Source organism: Schistocerca nitens, chromosome 4 (assembly GCF_023898315.1).
Source record: "Schistocerca nitens isolate TAMUIC-IGC-003100 chromosome 4, iqSchNite1.1, whole genome shotgun sequence".
NCBI classification, from domain to species: domain Eukaryota; kingdom Metazoa; phylum Arthropoda; class Insecta; order Orthoptera; family Acrididae; genus Schistocerca; species Schistocerca nitens.
The window spans coordinates 203,609,718-203,621,426 of record NC_064617.1 but is presented as its reverse complement, the minus strand read 5'-3'; the positions used below and the strand labels follow the sequence as shown (position 1 = coordinate 203,621,426).

General features: G+C 44.9%; 1 pseudogene; it reads right to left on the bottom strand.

Moving 5' to 3' along the window:
• Positions 1 to 9,232: 9,232 nt before the first annotated feature.
• LOC126254325 (5S ribosomal RNA) lies at positions 9,233 to 9,350 on the bottom strand (annotated as a pseudogene).
• Between the last annotated feature and the right edge of the window lie 2,359 nt (positions 9,351 to 11,709).

The following is an 11,709-nucleotide window of genomic DNA, read 5'->3' as shown; positions in this document are numbered from 1 at the left end:
TACAATTCTCAAGGTTGTCAATTCAACTAAGTACCTGGGTGTTAAAATTACGAACAACTTCATTTGGAAAGACCACATAGATAATATTGTGGGGAAGGCGAGCCAAAGGTTGCGTTTCATTGGCAGGACACTTAGAAGATGCAACAAGTCCACTAAAGAGACAGCTTACACTACACTCGTTCGTCCTCTGTTAGAATATTGCTGCGCGGTGTGGGATCCTTACCAGGTGGGATTGACGGAGGACATCGAAAGGGTGCAAAAAAGGGCAGCTCGTTTTGTATTATCACGTAGTAGGGGAGAGAGTGTGGCAGATATGATACGCGAATTGGGATGGAAGTCATTACAGCAAAGACGTTTTTCGTCGCGGCGAGATCTATTTACGAAATTTCAGTCACCAACTTTCTCTTCCGAATGCGAAAATATTTTGTTGAGCCCAACCTACATAGGTAGGAATGATCATCAAAATAAAATAAGGGAAATCAGAGCTCGAACAGAAAGGTTTAGGTGTTCGTTTTTCCCGCGCGCTGTTCGGGAGTGGAATGGTAGAGAGATAGTATGATTATGGTTCGACGAACCCTCTGCCAAGCACTTAAATGTGAATTGCAGAGTAGTCATGTAGATGTAGATGTAGAGCCGTATGCCAACCACGACGGTCTTCCGACTCGGTAGTACCACGTGTGCATCGGGAGCTCAGTTCTCTTCTGACACTATATTCTCGTGACCAGCGCTGCCAGCGAGCCTGTACAGTGACTAGATTCGTGCCAAGTCTTTCTGCAGTATCACAGGAGGAACTTCCAGTTTGTCGTAGCCCTATTACACGAACTCATTCAAACTCAGTGATATGTTGATAATAGCGTCTACGTGTGAGGAATGTGTCCTGCAATATTTACCGTACATTTTTGTTACACCCTGCGTTATTTTGTATGGAACCTTCAGTGTACGAGTTGTATGGTATTTGTCCTGCACACAACTACCTGTCAATCACATTGTTAATTTGTAATGATACAGAGGCGAAATCAATAGCAAGCGCCTGCAGACAGCCCAACCAGTGAAAGGGAGCCGGCGGCCTTGAGAGGTACCCTTCCTTCGTCCTCGCAGCAGCTGGTGGTCTACCCCACACAACCCGACAGGGGAATGCAATGCCAGCGTTAGTCACGCTCGCCCTCGCCGCGGCAGTAAGAAGAGGAAATAAACTCGTTGCGGTGCCGCGTTGCAGCGCGGAAGAAGACGCTTGCCTGTGGTCGCGGAGAGAGCGGTCTGCAGTGTACAGGCCGGGCCCTTGGCGGCGCTAGCGGTGGGCGTGGCGGCGCGGCCAGCCTTGGCCCGCGCGAACGGCTGCCTGCCTCTTGCTCCAGCCTTGATCATCTCGGCCGTGGGAACTGCGCGCCTCTCGACCGCTCTCCAAGTGCGCTGCAGCCACGACCAGGACACACCTCTCATAGCGCTAATAACACACCAAGTACACTGACGGTAAAAAAAAATTGCAAAACCAGGAAGGAATCGTTCCGTATAAACGAAAGTTGGTAGGCGTGTTTCTACACTGAACCGCCAAATAAACTGGATTGGATTGGATTGTTTGGGGGAAGAGACCAAACAGCGAGGTCATCCGTCTCATCGGATTAGGGAAGGACGGGGAAGGAAGTCGGCCGTGCCCTTTCAAAGGAACCATCCCGTCATTTGCCTGGACCGATTTAGGGAAATCACGGAAAACCTAAATCAGGATGGCCGGACGCGGGATTGAACCGTCGTCCTCCCGAATGCGAGTGCCAAATAAACAGGTATAGGCATGACTATTCAAACACAGCCTGCCGGTGTGGCCGTGCGGTTCTAGGCGCGTCAGTCTGGAACCGCGTGACAGCTACGGTCGCAGGTTCGAATCCTGCCTCGGGCATGGATGTGTGTGATGTCCTTAGGTTAGTTAGGTTTAAGTAGTTCTAAGTTCTAGGGGACTGATGACCACAGATGTTGAGTCCCATAGTGCTCAGAGCCATTCGAGCCATTCAAACACAGAGATATGTCAACAGGCAGGATACGCACTGCGGTTGGCAACGCCTGTATTCGGGGCACGAGCGATGGGATGCACCATCTACTAGGTAGCGATGAAGTGGGGATTTTCCCGTACGACCATTTCACTAATGTACCATGAATATCAGGAATCCGGTAAAACATCAAATCTCCGACATCGCTACGGCTGGAAGAAGATCCTGCAAGAACGGGACCAACAACGTCTGAAGAGAATCGTTCAACGTGACGGAAGTATAACCTTTCTGCAAATTGCTGCAGATTTCAATGCTGGGCCATCTATAGCTGTCAGCGTGCGAACCATTCAACGAAACATCATCGATATGGGCTTTCGGAGCCGAAGGCACACACGTGTGTCGTCGATGCCTGCACGACACAAAGCTTTACGCCTCACCTGGACCCGTCAGCAAAAAAATGTTCAAATGTGTGTGAAATCTTATGAGACTTAACAGCTTAGGTTATCAGTCCCTAAGCTTACACACTGCTTAACCTAAATTATCCTAAGGACGAACACACACACACACCCATGCCTGAGGGAGGACTCGAATCTCCACCGGGACCAGCCGCACAGTCCGTGATTGCAGCGCCTAAGACCGCTCGGCTAATCCCGCGCGGCGACCCGTCAACACCGATATTCGACTGTTGACTGGAAACTTATTGGCTAACCGGATCGGATGAACGTGTACGGTTATGGACACAACCCCTGAAATCCATGGACCATGCATGTCATTAAGGGACTGCTCAAACTGGTAGAGGCTCTGTAATGGTGTGGGGCGTGTGCACTTGGAGTGACATGGTATGTCTAGATACGACTCTAACAGGTGACATGTACGAAAGCATTCTTTCTAGTCACGTGCATCCATTCACGTGCATAGTGCTTTCCGACAGAGTTGGGCAATTCCAGCAGGACAATGCCACACCCCACATGTCCAATATTGCTACAGAGTGGCTCCATTAACACTCTTCAGAGTTTAAAAACTTCCTCTGGTCACCATACTCTCCAGCCATGAACATTATTTAGCATATTTGGGATGCCTTGCAACGTGCCATTCAGAAGAGATCTCCAGCCGCTTGTACTCTTACGGGTTTATGGACAGCCCTTCAGGATCCATGTCGTCAATTTCCTCCAGCACTACTTCAGACATTAGAAGAGTCCATGCCACGTCGTTTTGTGACACATCTTCGTGCCCGAGGGAGCCCTACACGATATTAGGCACGTTTCTTTGGCTCTTCAGTGTACATCTAAAAGATGATGTCTGTCCAAATTCCGCGCGAGTCGCATAAGAGTGGCTCTATAGTTCAATTCTTTTATGTTGGCGGCTCGCGCATGCCCGCCCAGACGCAGGAGATAGCTGCGTTGCCAGTTGCACACGATGCACGCGCCAAGAGCAGCAGCGCCATAATATAGCATAGTTCGCAAGCTTACGTTTAGGGGGGGAGCGCGCAGTTCATGAAGTAAAGCCACAACGGCCGCATTAACCCTTTCGCTGCTACAGAGACGTGCTCCCTGCATTCCACGCTGTGCGCGATTTTGTCACTGCGCTGCTCGCCTGTCCAGACACATGGTGTTCCAACTGCTTGGACACTCTTATCATTCGCGCCCGGTGTAAATAAAACTTTTATTACAGTCGCGAAAGACGGAATATTTCTCAATATTACATACGACACCTATGTGGTACTTAGATTAAATGAGATATTGTTATACAGTAAATTTTTTGTGAAATTTAGGTATCTTGTCGACATTTCATTCTCAACATTGTTGCAATTAAAATCGACCATACGGAAAGTATACGCTATGGACTTTTACCTCGACAAACTCTTCAAAATTTCGTGCAATGGTTTACTACATTTAATGCTGCACAATAACTGCGTTGAACATCGAAACAAAATTAAGTCATTTATGGGGGGAAGGTATCAGTCAAGAAGATGTGTAAAAATGAAATTTTCTGGCCAAATTGTTTTTGTGAAACCGAGTGATAAGAGTGTCAAAGCAGTGGGAACACTATGTGTGTGCACAGGCGAGCAGTGCAATGATGACAAAATGCGGGGAGCACGTGTCTGCAGCAGCGAAAGGGTTAATGAAGAGACAAAGCACTAGAAATTTCAAAAAATTGCATTCAAACGAATAAAATACGTGAAGTAAGACACTTCGATATTGTTTTTAAATAAAGAAAATGTTTAGCATCACACAAGGTTTGAACTCAAAACCTTTCACTTCATAGCCCAATACCTTAACCATTACGCTAACACAACTTGTATGGCAACATAACATCATGAGGACTCTAACACGTCACGCAAAATACTGACACACTGTTGGCATGACTATGAATTACGCATGCTTCCTCGAAGTACAATAGGAAATAAACAATTACCACTGTTCTTTATTGCGAAAAACGGTTCGTGAGATTGATACAAACACCTTTCCCTGCTATCGCCTGAATTAGAAGGCTTGTTTCCAGAATGAGATTTTCACTCTGCAGCGGAGTGTGCGCTGATATGAAACTTCCTGGCAGATTAAAACTGTGCTCTACCAGGTCCCGAGTTCGAGTCTTGGTCAGGCACACAGTTTTAATCTGCCAGGAAGTTTCAGGAAGCTTGTTGCTTGTTTGGTTTAGTTAATTAATAGAATATGAAGCAATTGGTATAAAGAATGCTTTTTCCAAACTTTCTATAAAAGAAAGTCTGCTATCAAGACATTGCTTTTGTTCTATTACTTTATTTATGACTGAACGTTTCTAAAACTGAAGACACTCGTCCGTGCTCTGCACTGCAGTCGAGATCTGGCAACGTCGTTCTCTGTTCATTGGATGACTGTGTTTTGTGACGTCAGATGCGCAGAACGCACCTAAACTCGGCCGCCAACATAAATGACGCGCACTCTAGTAGCGCCACTGCGAGGATGCAGATCAGGTTTGTTTTAAATACACACTGTAACGAGCGTGAGCGTTAGCTACCTTTGAGATTGGAGGTGGTGAGTTGACGTTAGTCAAGAATGCCTTTACCAACTTAATCATACGTAGATGTAACAAAATATACGGCGCAAAGTGCAGGACGCATTCCTCACACGTAGACGAAGAAATTACGTGATATCAACATCGGCCTGGAAATACGGTGTTTCCATGCTTCAACTCATGCTCTCCATCTCATTACTCAAGGGAAACACACATGAACAGAGCGCTACAATCGTGGGAAACGTGCGTTCTTTGTGGCGTCTGGTTACGTTGTGCACCGCCAGTGTTTTGTTTTCACGTCCCTGTTGCCATGCGATGAACGTCGTTGCTTGTTGACGGGTAACATTAACTGTCCCAGCTGACAGTGCGACCGTTGCAAGCACACGGTTTACTACGTACGGCGTTGAGCAGCGATTGCGTGACAAATGTTAAAGTGCGATGACCTCGTTTCATAGGCATAGTGGGGGAGGGTTTGCAACCCCTCCCCATGGCACCCCCTCCTTATATGTAGAGAATAAATCGATCATAGCTAAATCAGATACTTGCTCAATCATGGCAAATCATGCTGTCGCATGACCATCTGATAAGCGGAGCTCGTAAGCAGTGGTTACGTAATAGCTCCGCACTGAGGCAAGCTAAACACAACATAGTTTTGAAACAGCTTTTTATTTATGATAATACAAAGTAAGATCACCATTAACAGTAACTCGTGCAGAACATCCAGCTCCTTCACACCAAAGAAATATAGTTTCAGCATCATTAATTCTCGTTTTGTTACGTGCTCTCAAAACAGAAGGCATACTAAATTTATAATATGATTTGTCCATGTACTTGTTATACACTTCACCAACATGAAAGGTAATAATGATATCAAAACTCAGGGCAATGGTTGGTTTACTGTTGCGTTGAATCGCGCCGTAGATATTAAGTTAATTGCAGGTCTGGAGAGTGCAAACACTAGAAATATTATGAAACTTCCTGGCAGATTAAAACTGTGTGCCCGACCGAGACTCGAACTCGGGACCTTTGCCTTTCGCGGGCAAGTGCTCTACCAACTGAGCTACCGAAGCACGACTCACGCCCGGTACTCACAGCTTTACTTCTGCCAGTACCTCGTCTCCTACCTTCCAAACTTTACAGAAGCCCTCCTGGTTCGCAGGAGAGCTTCTGTATAAAGTTTGGAAGGTAGGAGACGAGGTACTGGCAGAAGTAGAGCTGTGAGTACCGGGCGTGAGTCGTGCTTCGGTAGCTCAGTTGGTAGAGCACTTACCCCCGAAAGGCAAAGGTCCCGAGTTCGAGTCTCGGTCGGGCACACAGTTTTAATCTGCCAGGAAGTTTCACATCAGCGCACACTCCGCTGCAGAGTGAAAATCTCATTCTAGAAATATTATGACTTATTGTACCTTCCATGTGGGTGAGGTGTATAACAAGGACATGGGCAAATCATATTATAAATTTAGTTTGCCTACTGTTTTGAGAACACGTAACAAAAGAAAAATTCATGATGAAACTGTATTTCTTTGGTGTAAAGGCTCGTGCAATGGCAGTGTACATAAATGCAGATACAGCTGATGCCTATATGATGTATGGATTAGCTGAGGGCAATGGCCCTCGTGCTTAACGTTTACACAAGGAGGAATATGTGGCATCCAACCCTGATACTCGCGAGCCGGTGCCTAGAAGAACGAGGACACCGTAACGGGAGGCGGCAATTTTTCATGCAGTTGACGACGACACTAGTGTCAGTACAAGGCACGTGGCTGCTACACCACACGTTGATCATATGACTGGCGAGTGTTACACGAGCACCAGAGCAAACTGAACAGTTCCTATGGAAAAGAGCTGTATGTGGTATGCTGGCGCATTATGTTCGTGTATGTTTGCCAGGATTAATGAGTTGGAGAAAATGAGTTGCAACATGGATGCAAAGCGTTTGCAGACCCATGCTGATATGACATAATTTAATCATCTATGTGTGAGGAATGTCACCTGCAGTTTTGCCATATATTTTTGTTGCGCCTTGTATGTATAAAGGATGTTCCGAAATTCCCGTTACATACTTCCAGGACCTGTAGAGGGGAGTGACTACATAATATTTAGAATACGAGCACATCTCCGTAAACATCATCCAGCGACGCTACAGAGCGTTAAAGTAATGGGTGCCGGCGCCTGTAAATCTATGTATATGCTGGGTTATTCCGTGATGGCGATACACACCTGCAAGCTTGATCGAGAAAGATAAATGTGTCAGTGTGCCTGGTTCGGAAACAAACGAGTCGAAAGGTACAAGCGAATATCATTCTGATACATCTGACAGTGCAATACATGTACCGGTACTGTTGTTGCTAAGAATGTATTGTAGGAAATTTTCAGGGTTGGTGGTAGTATGGACCAAACTAAGAAAAAATGTCAAATAAACATGCGCTGTTCTTGAGGAGCAATGAGCTCTTTTTCATCTTCGCTAGTGTGAAACACATCTCCTATACTGAACAACTGTTAATAGGTCTTAAGGTATGAATTTTAGTGTGGTGTCACCGCCCGACACCACACTTGCTAGGTGTTAGCCTTTAAATCGGCCGCGGTCCGCTAGTATACGTCGGACCCGCGTGTCGCCACTATCAGTGATTGCAGACCGAGCGCCGCCACACGGCAGGTCTAGAGAGATTTCCTAGCACTCGCCCCAGTTGTACAGCCGACTTTGCTAGCGATGGTTCACTGACAAATACGCTCTCATTTGCCGAGACGATAGTTAGCATAGCCTTCAGCTACGTCATTTGCTACGACCTAGCAAGGCGCCATTATCATTTGCTATTTATCTTGTGATGCATGTACCGTCAGACAGATGTTCACCAATTATGGATTAAAGTTAAGTATTCCAGAAGCTACGTACTATCTTTGCTACTATAAAGACCTTGTCATTTTCCAGACCTCACGCCAGCCTGCGTGAGCTTTAACGCGTGCCTTTCGGCTTCACCTCATAGTGGCTTGGCTGTTTTGCCAAGTCACAACATTTAGAGTACATGTTTATCAGACATTCTTTCTTGTTTTGGTCCATACTACCACCTCTGAAATTTGCTCGCCCTAGATTATCAGCAACAACGGTACCGGTACATGTATTTCACTGTCACAGTATCAGAACTGTTTTCACTTACAACTTTCAACTCGTCTGTTTCGGGTACAGGGACCCTTACCTCAGATTGATACATTTATCTTTTTCCATCACCGTCTAAAGTTTGTAACATAATCGCGAAATCCCCCTGTATATACAGACATTTACAGGCTCTGGCGTCCATAACTCTCACGCTCTGCATTGTCTTTGGATGACGTTCCTGGGGGAACGGGAAGTGCTCAACAGGTTTTTAATGTGTGTGTTTGCGAGCATCAAAATATGTGACATAAATGAACGAATGTTTTGATTGCACTGACTTAGAAGCTAAAGTTTTTTACAGCTCAAAAGAGCAATATGCTTTCGTATGTGACGTAAATCTTAACGCGAACGCCGACCTGTTCCATAAAAAAAGGTACATATGGATAAAAATGACATAAAAATATTTTTTCGTGTCATGTAAATATAAATTAACAGTTATCGAATTTTTTCTTTACTTGTACTGTGAAACCTTGCTTCTTGCCAAATTTCATGATTATGGACCAACGAGAGTACCAAAATGTTTTTGGTGACTGAATTTGCGAGTGTCAAAAATGTGGCATAAATGGCCTCATCTTTTGACTGCACTGACTTACAAGCTTAAAATTTTCATACTGCCAAGGGACGATATACCCTTAAAGCGACATAAATTTAATCATTATACGCCTATCCTTCATTGAGAAAGAGGGTTTTGAGCAGTCGGACGGGCATGCAGACAGACGGACAAAAATAGAAAACGACCTTTATTGCGCATCTGTACGAATAACTGGCTAAAATTACCCAGTTTTGGATACAAGTTGCCTACATAAAGACGGTTTCCAGAAAACAACTATATTTTACAAAATGATGCACCGAATTTAAGCATTTAAAATGCTATCATAATCCACTCATTCTAAACTAACTTATCTCCCTCCGAACAGGCCTTGGAATGCCCAACGGTACCGACCGGCCGCCGTGTCCTCCTCAACCCATAGGCGCCACTGGATGCGGATATGGAGGGGCATGTGGTCAGCACACCGCACTCGCGGCCGTGTGGCAGTTCACGAGAGCGGAGCCGCTACTTCTCAGTCAAGTAGTCCTCAATTTGCCTCACAAGGGCTGAGTGCACCGCGCTTGCCAACAGCGCTCGGCATACCGTGTGGACACCCATTCAAGTGCTAGCCCAGCCCGACAGCGCTTACCTTCGGTGATCTCACGGGAACCGGTGTTACCACTGCGGCAAGGCAGTCGGCATATAATCGACTCAGTAAAAGGTGTAATCCTATGTGGAGAAACAAAAGCTGTCCTCTCATGGGTCTCAGAAACGTACGTGGACGAGGAGCTGGTGACGTCACAGAGCGAAATTCCACGTCCCACTACACTGCTGAGTGTGGAACAAATGATCTGGCATGTCGGATTCTTGCTTTGTGGAGAGGAACGTTGCCAACGAGATGTGATATCGTTTTACATCACAACCAGAACATAAGAGCCATATTGTATGACGTTGAAAGTCGTGTTTGGTGGGTTTTCTTTCTCCCAGACTACGTGGTATTAAGATATGCTGTTTCAAAGCATAAGCAAATTGCAGGCATCCAGAAAACGCGTCGTTCTAGTTCCGATTTGTTATAATAAAATGACAGGAAGCTACTTATCGATAGACAAAACCTTCCGGTAGTTGACGTTTTTAGTGTTATAACTTGTGTGCTAAGAGAGTATATCGTTTCAATGTCACGCTACAATGATGAACTGTCAAAAGCCCGTCTTTTTATTACAATCTGCGTATTAAATACTAGTTTAGCTCCCGCTGCTTCCCTCGAGTAGACTATAGTCTGCAGAGATTTTATTGTTTTTATTTAATCGAATTTTTATGTAGTTCACAAACTGCAACACCTTCTAAGATTTTCACGCTAACGAAGACAATATGGACATGGTCTTTTCCTAATGTACTTCTGACCAAAAAGCGATTCTGGTAGAAGGAATCCAAAGTTTTTGTTAATCATGCCTTTTGCATGCTTGCGAAGATATTTCCATAGGAACTTTCATCCCCTAATAAATATTGCTTTATATCGACCGAGAAATGGAATACCAATTTTCATAAATATAACTTTAAATTTTTTGATGTAACGAAATAATTAAAAAAAATTCGTCCCCTATTGCACTCCCTTATGTGTTGAATTTCCAAAAAAATTGAAAAACTTTTTTTTAAAATTTCTTACCGAGAAGTCTAACACCATTTGTCACAGATGTAGCCTTAAAATCACTTAACAGTTTCTTAGTAATTATTTATTTGAAAAAAAAAAATAGTCACTGGGGGATGAAACTTGGGTATCGTACGACACACCTGAAACAAAACGGCAATCAATGGAATGGAGGCAGGCTTTATCCCCAACGAAGTTTAAGCCTAAGCAAATCTTGACATTTCGAAAAGTCATGTGCACCGTTTTCTGGGACAGAAAAGGCATTTTGCTGATTGATTTCTTACCACGAGGCCAAACAATCAATGCGCATGGTTACTGCGAGACCATTAAGAAATTGCGCCGCTCAATACAGAACAAGCGCCGAGGATTACTGTCAAAAGGTGTTTTTTTTTTTTCTCGATAATGCCCGACCTCACACGCCAAATGTGACCAAACAACTCTTACGGGAATTTCACTGGGACGCTTTTGATCATCCTCCGTACAGCCCAGACCTCGCTCCTAGAAACTTTCACCTCTTGTTTCATCTAAAATGTGTCGTTGGTGGTCAACACTTCAACGATGATGACGAGCTGAAAGAACATGTTACCACATGGTTGAATACACAGGCGGCAACCTTCTATGAAATTTGTGCCACGCTATGACAAGTGCCTACAAAATTTCGGAAGCTATGTAGAAAAGTGGTTTAACAGTTGTAGATTTTTTGTACAATAAATATTTTTTCTGTATCTGTACACGTTTGCTTTCTAAAGCAAACGGAACTTTCTTAGTGGACATACCTCGTAGCATTGTTTGGTGCATGTATATCGCCTCATGGTACATACTACTATTCCTCCTCATACTTATTACTTGTGCTTACGTCATTAGCCTGTAAAGGGCCTCAATTGTGCATTCTCTACTTCAGTGCTAAAAAGCCTAACAAAAACAGTATATATTTTGTGGTGTCACCGCCAGACACCACACTTGCTAGGTGGTAGCCTTTAAATCGGCCGCGGTCCGCTAGTATACGTCGGACCCGCGTGTCGCCACTATCAGTGATTGCAGACCGAGCGCCGCCACACGGCAGGTCTAGAGAGACTTCCTAGCACTCGTCCCAGTTGTACAGCCGACTTGGCTAGCGATGGTTCACTGACAAAATACGCTCTCATTTGCCGAGACGATAGCATAGCCTTCAGCTACGTCATTTGCTACGACCTAGCAAGGCGCCATTATCATTTGCTATTTATCTTGTGATGCATGTACCGTCAGAGCGATGTTCACCAATTATGGATTAAAGTTAAGTATTCCAGCAGCTACGTACTTTTCTTGATAGTATAATTACTTTACCTGTTCCAGACCTCACGCCAGCCTGCGTGAGCTTAAACGCGTGCCTTTTCGGCTACCTCCCAGTGGCTTGGCTGTCTGGCCAAGTCACAAC